We start from the raw sequence: 17,114 nt of genomic DNA on the forward strand, positions 1-17,114 counted from the left end.
GAGGAGCCTCAGCTTGCAAGCCGTACGCATAGCCACGGCTGTTTTCTGTCTGTGTTTGTAGGTCGCTGTTATACAACGAATAACATTGCCCACATGGGGATATCCAAGTGGAGCTGAGCAAAATTTAAAGCAGAGAAGAGCAATTGCTTTTCTTAGGAGGGCTCATATTAAGGTCACATGGGGGCAGGTCACAGCAGCAATTACAATCTCATCCAGACGCATTGTCTGCAGTGCAATGTACTTGAGGCATCCGAAGAGAAAAGAAGTTATTGAATGCTCCACTTCTGCTGTTATAGGCCTACCTTGTCATGCCAAGCAAACTCCATGTCTTCACATCTGCCTTCATGCTCCTTGGAAAAAAGGGATCAAGTTGACATGTTTTGTATCTTTTCCGGCAAATCAAACCTGAGACAAATCCCATCATCGTAAAACACAAAACAAGTCAAATTTGATTTCATTGACGTGTGTTGGGCAAATGTTTCATTGTCTGGTTCCCTTTAAATAGAAAATAATTAAAGAAACGTGCCTTTATTCATCAAAAGCCCACACCTGTTTGTTCATGTGCAAGCTGACAAGCGGAGCATAGGATTTACACTGACGGCAGACGTCTGCTTATGCATATGAAAGGCAACAGGGGTGCAATAGCAGCCCAATGAAATAAAGGAGGAATCAATGGGCTAAAAGAAAAAGTGGAGCAAAATAATTTCAGCCCTATTTGTCATTGCCTGCTTCCCACAGATAGGAAATAAGCTTAGGCAATTATTGCACATGGTATGATAGGTATAAGCTAATGGATTTAGCTTAATAAGAAGTCCCCTTAAATCCAGGATTAAGGCGAGGAATCAGTTTTTGTCAGTGTTGACAAAAATCCCCCTGGTCAAGTCCAGCTCCACAGAGGCAAGGAACTATTAAGAGTTTCAAATTTTGCAAAAGGCATTGCATGTAACCTATGTCCTGGCTAAGGGTGGGTGTAAGAACAAGTGTATTAAGGGGACTGACTACAAATTGGTCCATGGCAGACATACACCAATGACTCCAGGAAAATCACAAATTGGACAGTTTAGGCCACACGTGAACATCAAGGTGGGTTTATACACACACGCACACACGCGCGCACACACACAGACACACAGACACACAGACACACACACACACACACACACACACACACACACACACACACACACACACACACACACACACACACACACACACACACACACACACACACACACACACACACAGCCATGATACCTCTGTGGGATTTTCATTGTCCACTGTCAAAATGTGTTCTGGGGACAGTCAATTACGGTGATAGTTATTTTGTATTATACTCGTGCCTGCCTTTCAGGAGATAATAAAACTAGTGTTGATTTTTGTGTGTGTGTATATTTTTGTTGAATTATTTTAGTATATGCATGCATGTTTGCCTACCTGCACACATTGATCTATAACCTACATTTATATACAGAAGAAAACTATTGAATTGTGCGCAATCACATTTATTTTTTTGCAAAGTAGACTTACTCGTAGGCAGATGGTTTCGTAATGTTTTAAGACAAATATCAGGCTACACACACAAAAAACAGACCTCGACCATCTACGCAGGATGGAGATAGAGCAATCCAATCTTTTTTCCTGCCTTAGATAACAAGTCATTTCTCCCACCAGGTGTTCTTCTTCTCTCCTCTGTTATCTCCGCTGTTGGCACAGCAAGACTCTCCGTGAGAGATTTACTGTATAGTTGCATACAGATATAGTACACCACCCCATAGCCACCACAGCATGTCTGCAGCAATAATGGGAGTAAATAATTAGGATGAGCAGACAAAGGACACGTCCTTGAAAGGATGCTAGCCTGGTGACATTACTACAGGGAGCGGGAGAGACCACTGCCGAGGGAAAATAAAGAGCAAAGGCTGCAGCATAGAACTGGGGCAAAGCAACCAGGCAGCAGCAGCAGCAGCAGCCCCGACCTGCCTGCCTACCAGCCTGCCTGCACAGAGACTGATGCTGCAATAATCCACCGAGATGAATATCTTTAATGAGAAGATTGTCTATTGTTCAATTTAATAACACTGGAAGGCTCCTGACAACTGCCAACTGGTGGAGTGTCAGCGTAAATGGTTAAACCCAGTAATGGGTGTCATATCTGGTTTGACGTGATTTATCAGTGCTTAGCTTGATAAATGATTGCTGAATGGCATGCGTGGGAGGAGGGGGCGCGAGGGAGACTATTCAGTGAGTTGGCTTTGTTAAATTTCCTCAGCAGGTTGACTGATATGAAAGGCGCCATTTTCTATATCAACAGGAATTCATTGTGTCTTAAGTATAGATTTTTTTTCCCCCAAACTATCTTGGAATTATAAAATGTCATCTGAAGAGTCGCCTATGGGGCAATATAGCTTGAGGGAATAAGTCTGATTTAAATTCACTGCTTTATGTCTTACTACCTTACCTGGGCACTGTTAATAACTACAGCAGGGCTATATGGTTTAGATTACTGTAGGCCTACATTATATTATCTTTATTATATTATCAATGTTATAAGAATAAAAGACAAGACAGGCATTGTTCAAGAATCCATGTTTTCATATATATTGAATAATACAGGAGATGTCTCCATGAAAGATGGTGTGAAGGATTGGGACAGTTTTGAAGAATTTTGAATATGCAGTCTGAATATACCATTTCCGTCCTCTTTGTGCAGATTAGACAGGTTTGGTTCTCGTTCCTTGAACCAGCTCAAAGTCCTGTTTTTTATAGCATTGGAAATTGCTACGTTTCATTTTAACTTGGTTTCGTTTCGCTGATCATATAAGCGTATGCAAACAGGGAAGGTGTGGAAGAGTTGGGCCGCATCTACCTTCAGCCCCCAGAAATACCAGCAGCCATGCTGAGCCTAGCTACATGCTAACAGGAGTGACAGTACGTCTGACTGACTGGGAGTACGCACAAAGTCCACAGAGGTACAGGTCAGCTCCTCTCAATTCAGAGAACACAATGGAAGTACAATGGACTGCTCAGTTTGAATTAAAGAATGAATCCTTGTTAGGCATGTGTTCATTCATATTGTTTAAAATTGAGATAACCATCTTTTAATCATGTGCCATTAACCTTTATTATGTCTCACTTACTTATTAATGAGCTTTGTTTGTTAAGGGTATGTGTGTGGGAATACACTCCCTGTTCAGCATTGACGAAGTTAGTTAAACCTGTCTTAATCATTTCTTAGCAAAAAGTAATTAGGCTATTTATTTCTCATCACATACACATTTATCTTAATGGTTTGTGTCTTACTAAATAAGGTACATCTACGAGGTGGCTTATATGGCTTATATGTCTTATAGGAGATAGCTTGAGCTTTCACTGAGCAAGTAAATGAAAGGCTGCTGGGTTTGAGTGCTGCCCTTTCTGGATTCCTGGTCGAGTACCCTTGAGCAAGTCACGATTCCATCACGACGGCTTTCTTTCAGAGGCTGCTGAGGGATTTCTTATTTGATGCTTTTATTCATGTTTCACTTGAAACCCATTCGCTGAATAATGTGTCCTGTTTTAGGAGATCGAGTGCACCGGATAAATGAACCAGACGCATGCAAATTGCACATGTATATGGTATACTGGAACTGCGCAATTAGCCCAGCAACCTGTGTGAGAGCTGTTTTAACACAGAGAGCATTAGGGATGTGAATTTTAAACGCACTCGTGGTCCTTGTTTTGTCGTGCACAGAATCAACCAGCTCATCATAAAGAACACAAGCTAAACCAGTTTCTTGTCCCTGTCTCCACAATTTGGTACAATACAGCAAATGGTCATAGCATTTCACACCGCCTGCTGCCACGTCTATGGCTGTGTTTTGTCTACTTCCACTGTACCCTTTATAAACATTACATACACACCAAAAAGGAGATCAGAACTAAGAGAACTAAAGAGAACTTAACTACACCGATTTTGAAAGCGTAGCACAAACTCGCACACACATGTGTCACATTCGTACAGTCATAAGTCACAAGTCATGAGACATATGCACACGCGCGCGCACACACACACACACACACACACACACACATACACACCCACTCACACACACACACGTGTACGTGCACTCTCTCTCTCTCTCTCTCTCTCTCTCTCTCTCACACACACACACACACACACACACACACACACACACACACACACACACACACACACACACACACACACACACACACACACAAACACACACACACACAAATGTCATCTTTCTCGTTTAGGCCAAGACTTTGAAGTAAGACATTTCATTTCAAACCATATTGATGCATCTGAATTTGATTTGATTTTCACGGTTATGGTGACAGAGGCCTTACAGATGAGTGTGGCGCAATTCATAGCCAGCCGCAGCCCAGAAGACATATTGCTCCTTGCCAGTATTGTTTTATAGGGTTCACATGGACAGCTGCCAGATGCCTTCATAAGCATTACGGTGGCCATGCCAAAGATAAAATGCCCGCCTTTGATGGATGACTGCAAATGAGAGCGGTGGTGATAAACACAAACACATTTGCTCCTTTCACGCACAAGCCTCAAATGGTAATATAGCCTACCTTCTTCGCCTTCTCATCTCTACCCGCTCTTTTCCCTCTCACACCCGTACCTTCGTCAACTGTGAAGACATGTTTTTCGTTTTGGCATCTACTCAAAACAGAGGCCTGCCTTTCCTTTTTTTAACATTTATCACATTTTTTTTCTTCTTTCAGAGTGTTTCATGGTCTATTTGATGTTATTCATGAGCTGTAACTGAAGGTAATAGGACTGTGTTAGACCTGGAGGAAAAGTCCCCCTGCATACAAAGTGCCTTTTTCCCGTTTCAGGCAGCGCGGCATATGCACTTCCAGTACCACAATAATACATTTCTGAGTGAATAGCGAATGTCAATTACATTCGATTCATCCCCTCTCCTCTTGTTTTTGTCATTTTTAGCGTTGTGCTAACAAACTGCTAATTTGATTAGACAGAGGGGAGGCGTATCATTATGCTAGGCTATGATTACAACGGACAGGTGCATTTGTAAGTCAGGTATGCTTTCAAGTCTCACAGACCTCGAAAGAAGTCTTATGCAAATAGAGCCGATGATAGTGCTCACAAAAACAATCTTTGGTTTGTTTGACTGAAGATGAGATGGATTCAGCTGAAACACTGTTTTTTGTCTGTGATTCTTGGCATCAGAATCCTGATGCATTAGACACAGAGGACATCAAAACAAACTCGCTCCATGGCATATTATTCCTACTTTACAAACTGCTGCATCATGCCCTTGAGAGTTTTGACAAAAACGCCTCATGATGGGACCAGGCACAGTCACATTTTTACTACATGGGGACCATTATTAACTTATCATAGCTAGCATTTTTAACAGGCAACTGGGATGCATTTACATGTCATACTACTGTTGTATAAGTCTTACTGTTTGTCCCACTTATAGGCTTAAATTATGTAGGGCGATGTGTACCACTTACAGCTTTATTGTTAAAATATTAGAAAATTGTCTTTTGATTGAAAGCGTGTGTGTGTGTGTGTGTGTGTGTGTGTGTGTGTGTGTGTGTGTGTGTGTGTGTGTGTGTGTGTGTCTCTGTGTGTGTGTGTGTGTGTGTGTGTGTGTGTGTGTGTGTGTGTGTGTGTGTGTGTGTGTGAGTGTGTGCGTGCATGTCCAGTCCAGTCCAGTCTAGTAGAGGAGGCAATGATACATTTTGAAGAGGGGTGTGATGTCATAGATGCTGAAATCTTGAAACACAACATTATTATTGAACATTCCAAAAATATATTAGCCACTAGTGCTTTGTCAGGGCCAGTGACACAAGCAGAATCACTGCTATCCGGTGTTGATACTCACAGGGGAGACAGTGGAGACGAGACGACACAGGCCGTGTCTTGTGGCATGAGCACTGCATCTCACAAACTGTACAATTATCCAAATATTAACTAGGTACATATTAATATTGCCCATATTAAGTACCCACATCTGCATTGTTGTCAGCATCGCACAGTCAACATATTTCTACTTTCTATTATCTTGCATTTTGTGTAATTGTTATGTTAGAATATACATGGTATTTACCGTATGCCTACCTGTTGGAATGTATTGAGCATGCACGTACAGTGTATTGTATAATTAAAGACCTAATATGTAGTCAAACAATATACAATATGGTAACACTTTATAATAAGTACCCCTTTTTGAGCATTAGTTAACCCTTAGTTAAGCCTTATTTTAACATTAGTTAACCCTTAGTGAAGCACAAGTTAGTCATTATGTAAGTGTTATTTCTTATTTCTTAATCATTAACTACTACCGTTAGTAAATGGTTTGTGTGTACTGATGTAACTGTTCGCTAAGCAAAGTTAAGCCTTAGTTAAGCCTTATTTTTAACATTAGTTAACATTTACTGAATCACGAGTTAGTCATTATGTAAGTATTATTTCTCATTTCTTAATCATTAACTTCTACCGTTAGTAAATGGTTTGTGTGTGCTGATGTAACTGTTCGCTAAGCAAAGTTAAGCCTTAGTTAAGCCTTATTTTAACATTAGTCACCCCTTAGTGAATCACGAGTTAGTCATTATGCATTTCTTGGTAATGATTCGTTTATGGTGATTGAACTTTCTGATAAGCATTAGTAAACCATCATTAAAATGTCAGATAACCCACCTTTATTTATGAAAAAAACATTATCTCTTTGTTGCCTCCTACCACCTAACCATTACCAAGTACTATTAGGCATGTATGGCAACTGTTTGTAAACTCTTGCTTTAGCATTAGTGAAATCTTAATTAACCCTTTTGTGTGATGACTGGTAACATGGCAAACAGTAAGTTGAGGCTCATGTGACTGCCCCTCATGGATGTTTCTGGACATTAACAAATGACTTGATAAGCATTGCTTATGCATTATCAAGGATTTATAACCCATTACTTAAGTATATCTGGGGAACTGATCTAAAGTGAAAACCTTCCCATGCTTTACAACACATTAACAAATGACTTGTTAAGCATTGCTTATGCATTATCAATGATTTACAACCCATTACTTAAGTATATCTGGGGAACTGATCTAAAGTGAAAGCCTGTTATGGCTTCACAACACATTAACAAATGATTTGATAAGCATTGCTTATGCATTACCAAGGATTTATAACCCATTACTAAAGTATATCTGGGGAACTGATCTAAAGTGAAAACCTGTTAAGGCTTTACAACACATTAACAAATGACTTGATAAGCATTGCTTATGCATTATCAAGAATTTTCAACTCATTACTCACTCATATCTGGGAAACGTTTAAAGTGAAAACCTTTCCATGCTTTCCAAAACATCAACAAATGACTTGATAAGCATTGCTTATGCATTATCAAGGATTTATAACCCATTATTTAAGTATACCTGGGGAACTGATCTAAAGTGAAAACCTGTTAAGGCTTTACAACACATTAACAAATGACTTGATAAGCATTGCTTATGCATTATCAAGGATTTAAAACCCATTACTTAAGTATATCTGGGGAACTGATCTAAAGTGAAAACCTGTTCAGGCTTTACAACGAATTAACAAATGACTTGATAAGCATTGCTTATGCATTATCAAGAATTTTCAACTCAATAGCAACTCATATCTGGCAAACTTTTAAAGTGAAAACCTTTCCATGCTTTCCAAAACATCACCAAATGACTTGATAAGCATTGCTTATGCATTACCAAGGATTTACAACCCATTACTTAAGTATATCTGGGGAACTGATCTAAAGTGAAAGCCTGTTATGGCTTCACAACACATTAACAAATGATTTGATAAGCATTGCTTATGCATTATCAAGGATTTATAACCCATTACTTAAGTATATCTGGGGAACTGATCTAAAGTGAGAACCTGATAAGGCTTTACAACGCATTAACAAATGACTTGATAAGCATTGCTTATGCATTATCAAGGACTTACAACTCATTACTAACGCATATCTGGGGAACTTTTAAAGTGAAAATCTTTCCATGCTTTCCAAAACATCAACAAATGACTTGTTGAGCATTGCTTATGCATGGGAGGCAACATCTGAGAGATCTTACTATTCTCATCAAAAATATTTACAAACCACTTACACAATACATTTGAGATGTGAGATGATGTGCTTCATGGTAACGGTAACACAAGACAGACAACTTCAATATCTTTAACTATTTAATTTTTAAAAGTAACAGTTATCAGCTTAAACAGTAACACAATGAAGAAAGAGAGATGAGGACTAGCAAAATGAAGAGATTAGATGAGGGGAGAGCTTGTGGAGAAGAGAGGGAGGCAAGAGAAGAGATATAGTGCATTCATTAATCAAAAATTTCTACTAGGGCCGGTGGCGTTCATGTGTGCTTCGGATGTCAGTGTTTGGTATTTACGTAATTACCACATGAACGCACAATTAGGAACTGTACTGCATTTAAAAGATATTTTCTACTAGGCAGCAGTACTTTTTGAGCTCAGCCACTTTGCACTGTAGTTCAGGATTTCCCAAAATAGTTTTTATAATAAAAATATATTGAGAGTCTGTAATAGTGATCTGAAGTGAAAGCTGTAGAAACTGCATGATGACTTCTGTTCAGCTATGAAAATACTCCGGGTGTCGGCGGGCGTTATGGGAGAGAGGTGGCCGGGCGTTCACGGCCGCTATGGGAGATAAAGGGTTAAAGGAACTTCTCTGACGATGATGGTCCTTTGTAAAAAGTTTCAGGGGTAAACTGCCTTCATGATGCTACCTGTGAGGAAACAAACAAAAAAAGCACAGTTTTCAATTATGGGCAATATTATTGGACACAAGTCATGTAGAAAGCAATATGCACTAAGAAGCAGGAACTCAGACCGTTATCGACTTTTTCCATATACAGTCCCTTCCAAAGGGTTTGGAACAGAAAGGCGCATGACATTGGAGTACATCTCGTCTTATTTAAACCTACTGTATAAACATGCCATAGGGTCATTTCACGTGAAATCAGACACTTTGGGACCCGACCGACAGTAGTGTTAATTTCGTGACGAAATATTTTCGCCATAATTATCGTTAACGATTGTTTTTCCCCTGACGACAATAAAACGATAACGAAAAAAACAGCATGTGTTTGTACGAAAAATATAACGATATTGATTTATATTTTCGTCAAAAAAATAAAAATGTGACTACAATACCATCGGAGACGAAAACCAATAGGAAGCATTTTTGTTAATATGCCACTGAAACATTGAAAAAGAATTTCCTGATCTTTCGCAAGTCGCGACCCATCTGCTCCGCGTCTCCCTCCCCTCCCTCACACACACAAACACGCAGGCACAGTGACAGGCAGCGTCGGTGCTGCACGCCCGTGACCTTTTTTTAACAGCAGTAGCCTACTTTTCAGGGCAATCCTGGCTGGACAAAAATATTGTTGCCCATTTATCCATGACGAAGAAGTTTATGCAGTCATGAAATAGTGGTGGTGCTGTCTGTCCTAAAGTAGCAAACATCTTTCTCTAACGATGCCTTTTTTTTCTCCACTCCCAGTCGCTTTCATGAACCTGCTACCCGACGGTCGTTGTCTGATCTTTTTTCAATGTTCGCTAATGTTTGTAATTTAAGGGTCTATGCGTTGGTACAAGCCTTCTGATAAGAATCACTTTAGTGCTGATCGCAAAGGATTCGGAAGTGTGGAGTTTTGCGACTTGTTTCAGTCAAAGACACTGAAATAGGAAGTAAACGGCCTTTCCACGCTTTCATATGCGTTTTTCCAATAACATCTTGCGAATGCATGCAACATGGACACAACCATGTCAACGAGAGCGCGTATGCCATCACAACTTCGCATCAAGCAAATAATATGCAACAGCTTGCAATACGCGCACGAGGGAGAGAGAGAGAGAGAGAGAGAGAGAGAGAGAGAGAGACACGTCTTCCAACAGGTGCCTGTAGGCTACCCCGCGACGCTCTTGATTACTGGTATACCCACAAGTATTTTTTCATAACGTGCAGTCCCGTTTTTCCCCCGAAGTCGTAAAATATCGACAGAGCTTTATGAGTGTCGTGGCCATGATTTTTTTTACACATTGGACGCACTGGCTTATAAGACACTCTGGCAGTTTTTGACAATATTTCATGATTACAATATGTCATTTTAATCATTGATTTCCCCAAATTGTATTTTAGTTTGACAATTTTATAGAGAAGTGTAGACAAGAGGAAATGAATGTAATATTTTGGTTGACTAAAATTATTTTAGATTTCGTCGACTAAAATTGTATGAATTTTAGTCAGCTAAAACTAGACTAAGACAAAAATGATTTAGATGACTAAATTGTGACTAAAACTAAAATTGCATTTTCGTCAAGAGACTAAAACTAAATTAAAAATTCCTCTCAAAATTAACACTGACCGACACGGATTTCAAATCATACTTGCTGTGCCTGATTAGTAGCAAGGTAGCACCCCAGAACTGCATTTGTGCGAATCTGACACCAATATTAAGGGAGAAACAGACTAGCGAAGGTTTACATATGAGGGTAGGGTATAGTCTACATGTTTCTGACATTGGCTCAGCAACTCACCCTATTGGACCATCCTCCATTCCTGGTTCCATCCCCCTGGGTGCTCGGTGCTGGCTGTGTCAATGTGCATGGGTGGCTACCCAACACTGTTCAAAAACATGATGAGATTTAGATGAGATTTAATATCAGACAAAATATTTATTACATATCACTAAAAGCAAATACTGTGTCAAGCCCTACATAGCCTAAATAAAGGAAACAGTGCCAGCATGCATACTTACACTGGGTCTGCGTCAGGGGGCACTTCCAGGAGATCTGGTCAATACTGTGTCACTGGTGTCAACAGTGAGTGGGCTGAACGTTCATCTGTACAATGTAAACAAACATTTAATTATTTCCCATACACCTAAAACAATTACATGTGTATGACATTAGCTCACTAACTCACCCTATTGGGTCATCCTCCACTCCTGGGTCCATCCCCATGTGCCATGGGTGCCCGCTGCTGGCTGTGTCAACATGCATGGGTGGCTGGCTACCCAACACTGTTCAAAAACATGATGATTTAGATGAGATTAAATGTCACAAAAACAATGCCAGCATGTATACTTACACTGGGTCTGCATCAGCGGGCACTTCCACTTATCAAATAAATCTGTCATGAGCCAACAACTGAGAGAGGAAAAAGTCAAGTCACAATTTAGCTTTCATGACAGTAAATTACTACAACGGTGCAAATAAATACATCAGCAGGTTCACAACTCCATGAATTATTTCTGAGGTCAGTAGCCTACTGTAAGAAAGCTTGGGACAAATCATTCATGCAGTCATTTCAGAAGTCAGTAGGCTTAAGTTTACCTCATCTAAACATACAAAAAACAACACGACTCACTACAAAGACCTCAGAAAAGAAACTAACTTACATTTATGGTAGTCCAACACCGTCAGTAATGTGCCAATCTCTTTGCCTACATCTGCAAAGCTACTCAACGTGACACCCCCTCTCAGTTTGTTTACATCCGGCGTCCACCTCTCCCCAATGCAATGAATTAGCTATGCACGATGGGCATGAGATTGTGTATCTTGCAAGCGACAGGGATTCATCTTTCAAATAAGAAAGGACTATGCAGGCAATTGCATGTCTGTTCAGTGAATATCAAAACATTTTAGCAGCCAAACTTACTTGGATGCAACAGCAGCAGCAGCAGGAGTAGGCAGTAGGCAGCAGCAGGCAGGCAGCTCATCGCATGCTCTTCTCGCATTCGCTCCAACTTCTCGTGTCAACTTTGATTAATACTTCCGACACTGTCAACATCCACATGCCAATACGTCCGCGAAAACACCTTGAAATGACGACTCTTCTCCGTTTAGACTTGTAATTGTCCTTCAGCAATATAAACCGTGAACACTGAACAAGACACTACTTCCTCAAAGTTTAATGTGTCCCCTCAAAGAACGTCCCCTGGAAACGCATCACTGATCACAAAACAACATCCGGTCGATTAACCACTTCCTGGAATATTTGAATTATCAGAGACGATGCTAATTAGAATAGAGAATCTTTGGTATTACCCCTGTAATTAAGAGATCAGAGATTTCTAAAACTAGTGAAAAAGAGTTACAAAGTTAATTGTGTTTCCTGCTGGCCATTTTCGGTTGTTTTGACGGAGAGTAATGAGTATGACTGAGCAGGGGCGGTTTTAGGAAATCTGAGGCCCTGGGCAAGAAACAATTTTGAGGCCCCCTTTAAATGATTAATTAATAATCGATGATGTATGCAGGCAGTGGCGTAACAACGGAACCCATAAGCAAGATTATCTAGGTGGGCCCCACATTCAATCAATATTTATATAGCACATTATCATACACAACTGTCATTCAGTGTGAGAAAGAGAAGAGAGAAAAATATATTGCTATAGATAGTAGATAACTATCACCAAAGGCAGATGAAAACAAAGCTGTTTTTTATTTCTTTTGAAATCATACTGTTGGGGCAGTTCTTATTTGGACATCTAGCTGGCCCCAGCAGGCAGCATATGACTATGCCATTTCACTTGATTTGACCCTAGACACTACCAGAGAAGACCTAAGGCATCTAAGGATGATATTGCTCAAGCACATCCACAATAGCCTATATTTAGGGTCCAAGGCATTTAGTGACTTTAAGACTATCAGGACTACTTTAAACTAAATTCTCAAAACAAAACAAAAAACCCTCACTGGTAGCCAGTGAAATGACCAAATACTGGAGTGTTGTGATCTCTTTTGCTATTTAGAATTCTAGCAGCAACATGTGGATAAGTTGCACCTGCCTGAGTGACTTTTACAATAGCCAACTCTGCATGTAATAAAAGCAGAGATTAATTTCTCCTTAAGGTGACAAATGATTTAGTTATGCTGTTGATGTGAGCATTCAGCCTGCAACACGTGAGAAATAGCCAGGATAGACCCACACTCGTTCCATAAATGGGAAAAGAAGATAGAATGAGACAATTCGCGGTAGAGGGTTGATTACAAAGGAAAACTAAAAAAAAAATGGTGATGCGCCCCTTCAATTTAAACATAGCCCATAGCACAACACACCGATGAAAACACAGTCACGAGTCGACACACCACGGTGCACCATAACGCACACTGCACTCTTGAGCCAGTGAACACCCAATACAGAGGAAACGGTGACTGAAGTAGACACTATTGTGTTTCAGAAACCGAAATTAGGCAACAAACGAGAAACAACAGGCACCTTGCGCCAACTGCGCGTGCACACATCTGTTGAATAGTTAACAAGTCCCCTCTCTAGTTCTAACTAATAACTATATCGCTCACAACTCTGAAGTGACCCAGCTTGGTTCGTGACGTGATATAACAGCTAGACTACAATAGCAAAACTTCCGTCATGCTAACCAGAAATAAATGCAGCGAACCGACATTAGAGCTATCAACTTTTGACTATAGTTACACCGAATGACAACAATGCGTGAAGTATGTCATGATACGGTATCAAAATTGTGCTGCGGCGGACATCATGATTGAAAGGAATAAACCCCGTCCCCTACTGTGCCTTCTTTGTAGCTACAACATATCTTCTGAATATGCATTATGTTCATGCTAGCACTGGCGATTGAAGGGACTTGGTCATTTTACAATTCTGTCTCTGAAGTAAAGGAGCGCGGAGCACAAAGTAACGCAGGGCAATTTGTAACACGGACTTTTTATCAAGATGCACAAATCATGTTCCGCCTACATCCATAAACAAGGTCAAGAAGGCATGCTACAACATAGGCAAACGACTGAGTTTTCACTGACAACCATGACTTAATGTGGCTTATTATCATGAAAGGACAAGCTCCCACGCGTCAGGGCCGAATCAGCTCTCTAGGGCAGGCTGACATTAGAAATAACGGTAGAACATTGCCGATGCAACTGGCGCTCTCTCCAAACAGCCAGACAGGCTACTACCGGTAGGCTATAATGTATCCCACAATGCAAGGCCGCAATGTACAAAAATAAATCAAAGAAAATTCACATAAATATCGTTCTTTTATGGTCTTCATTTATATTTGAAACATTTATTTGTATAATTCTACCACCCATGTGACCTACAGTTGCTAAAAGTAGACCTAGCCTACTATTCATTTTCTTGTGGCATAATGTTGAGTTCAAATTTAACTCCCACCGTCGTGCTGAAGTGTGGCACTGGCTATATATACAACATGCCGACATCATATTTCAACTATGTAATAATGGCGTGAGTTTCAATTTGCACAGAAACTTGTACTGTAAGTCGCGCAGGAACCGCTACATTGAACTGGGGTGTCCCGTGCTATAATGTAGGGCCCCGAGAGCCTTAATGCTCATCTCAAGTGGAATAGATGTGGGGGACGACGGGGCCCCTGAAAGTCCGGGGCCCCGGGCAATTGCCCGACCTTGCCCAATGGTAGAACCGCCCCTGTGACTGAGCTGTATTTTACCGCGATTTCAACGTTGTGTCATTTCAACAGTATTCTGGTCAAGGTAAAATAAAATAAACAATATATATAGGCCTATATTAAAAACGTTAAAAAAAAAAAAAATCAATGTCACTGTTAGTTGTAGGCCTACAGCAGATACCCACACATATGAGGTATCAAAATTATGGTTGAGATGTCTAGTTTTCAAAAAAAAAAAAACTTGGGTTGGACTTTCAGTTATGGTGCTGTTGTTTACAAATTGTGTCAGAGTGAATTCTGAGGGTTAACATTACTTGTCCACCTAAGCAGTTGTATGTCTCTATGCAAGTGGGTGTTTGAGTACTCTATTAGTTGTAGAGAACAATATTGCTTTTTTTTTTAACTAGCATGCTAACTAGCGATTTCTGCTATTTTGCTCTGTGCTTGCAATGGCTCAAATGGAGGGGAATGTTTTGCGCTTAGTGTAAGCTTAATCTACCTTTTGGCAGTAGCCTACAAATAACAAAATTAATGTTTAAACTGTGCTTTTTTATTTGTTTCCTCACAGGTAGCATCATGAAGGCAGTTTACCCTTAAAAAAAGGACCATCATCGTCAGAAAAGTTCCTTTAACCCTTTAGCTCCCATAGAGGCCGTGAACGTCCGGCCACCTCTCTCCCATAACGCCCGCCGACACCCGGAGTATTTTCATAGCTGAACAGAAGTCATCATGCAGTTTCTACAGCTTTCACTTTAGATCACTATTACAGACCCTCAATACCTATATTTTTATTATTAAAATTATTTTGGGGAGATCCTGAACTACAGTGCAAAGTGGCTGAGCTCAAAAGTAGCCTTTGGGCTCACTGCTGCTGCCCAGTAGAAAATATCTTTTAAATGCAGTACAGTTCCTAATTGTGCGTTCATGTGGTAATTACGTAAATACCAAACACTGACATCCGAAGCACACATGAACGCCACCGGCCCTTGTAGAAAATTTTGATTAACGACTTTACGAGCTGATGACGTACACAACAGCTGGCTCTACTCTCACTATGGCAACCGCTAAGTTGAAATACTCAAAAACCGGCATATGTTCAGAAAATATTCAGCATTTTTACCTTTTGACTTCCTAATTCATTTGCTTGCTGTAGCTGATGAACAACAGTCTATTATCGTTTTATTAACAAAAAAAAATGGCCAGAGTCTCACTCTGGTCCACCATCTTTAAGTTGTAAACAACAACAAAATAGCACATGAACGCAACGCACTTGTAAATACCACTTCACAACTAGATAATATCTACTAGATAAGACCACATGAATGCACTATATCTCTTCTCTTGCCTCCCTCTCCTCTCCACAAGCTCTCCCCTCATCTAATCTCTTCATTTTGCTAGTCCTCATCTCTCTTTCTTCATTGTGTTACTGTTTAAGCTGATAACTGTTATCTTTTAAAAATTAAATAGTTAAAGATATTGAAGTTGTCTGTCTTGTGTTACCGTTACCATGAAGGACATCATCTCACATCTCAAATGTATTGTGTAAGTGGTTTGTAAATGTTTTGATGAGAATAGTAAGATCTCTCAGATGTTGCCTCCCATGCATAAGCAATGCTCAACAAGTCATTTGTTGATGTTTTGGAAAGCATGGAAAGATTTTCACTTTAAAAGTTCCCCAGATATGCGTTAGTAATGAGTTGTAAGTCCTTGATCATGCATAAGCAATGCTTATCAAGTCATTTGTTAATGCGTTGTAAAGCCTTAACAGGTTTTCACTTTAGATCAGTTCCCCAGATATACTTAAGTAATGGGGTTTAAATCCTTGATAATGCATAAGCAATGCTTATCAAGTCATTTGTTAATGCGTTGTAAAGCCTTATCAGGTTCTCACTTTAGATCAGTTCCCCAGATATACTTAAATAATGGGTTATAAATCCTTGATAATGCACAAGCAATGCTTATCAAGTCATTTGTTAATGTGTTGTGAAGCCTTAACAGGTTTTCACTTTAGATCAGTTCCCCAGATATACTTAAGTAATGGGTTATAAATCCTTGATAATGCATAAGCAATGCTTATCAAGTCATTTGTTGATGTTTTGGAAAGCATGGAAAGGTTTTCACTTTAAACGTTTCCCAGATATGAGTGAGTAATGAGTTGAAAATTCTTGATAATGCATAAGCAATGCTTATCAAGTCATTTGTTAATGTGTTGTAAAGCCTTAACAGGTTTTCACTTTAGATCAGTTCCCCAGATATACTTAAGTAATGGGTTATAAATCCTTGATAATGCATAAGCAATGCTTATCAAATCATTTGTTAATGTGTTGTGAAGCCATAACAGGCTTTCACTTTAGATCAGTTCCCCAGATATACTTAAGTAATGGGTTGTAAATCCTTGATAATGCATAAGCAATGCTTATCAAATCATTTGTTAATGTGTTGTGAAGCCATAACAGGCTTTCACTTTAGATCAGTTCCCCAGATATACTTAAGTAATGAGTTGAAAATCCTTGATAATGCATAAGCAATGCTTAACAAGTCATTTGTTAATGTGTTGTAAAGCATGGGAAGGTTTTCACTTTAGATCAGTTCCCCAGATATACTTAAGTAATGGGTTATAAATCCTTGATAATGCATAAGCAATGCTTAT

General features: G+C 39.8%; 1 long non-coding RNA gene across 2 annotated transcripts; it reads right to left on the reverse strand.

The window, feature by feature from the left end:
* Positions 1 to 8,601: 8,601 nt before the first annotated feature.
* LOC134438265 (uncharacterized) lies at positions 8,602 to 12,219 on the reverse strand. Of its 2 annotated transcripts, XR_010032546.1 has the most exons (5): positions 11,719 to 12,219; positions 10,984 to 11,080; positions 10,817 to 10,901; positions 10,596 to 10,681; positions 8,602 to 8,779 (listed from the first exon to the last, which is right to left on the reverse strand). It is a non-coding gene; the product is annotated as an uncharacterized LOC134438265 (long non-coding RNA). The 2 variants fall into 2 exon arrangements; XR_010032545.1 differs by lacking the exon at positions 11,719 to 12,219 and having other exon boundaries at positions 10,984 to 11,240.
* Positions 12,220 to 17,114: the final 4,895 nt, after the last annotated feature.

The sequence above is a fragment of the Engraulis encrasicolus genome, chromosome 22 (assembly GCF_034702125.1).
Source record: "Engraulis encrasicolus isolate BLACKSEA-1 chromosome 22, IST_EnEncr_1.0, whole genome shotgun sequence".
Lineage (NCBI taxonomy): Eukaryota > Metazoa > Chordata > Actinopteri > Clupeiformes > Engraulidae > Engraulis > Engraulis encrasicolus.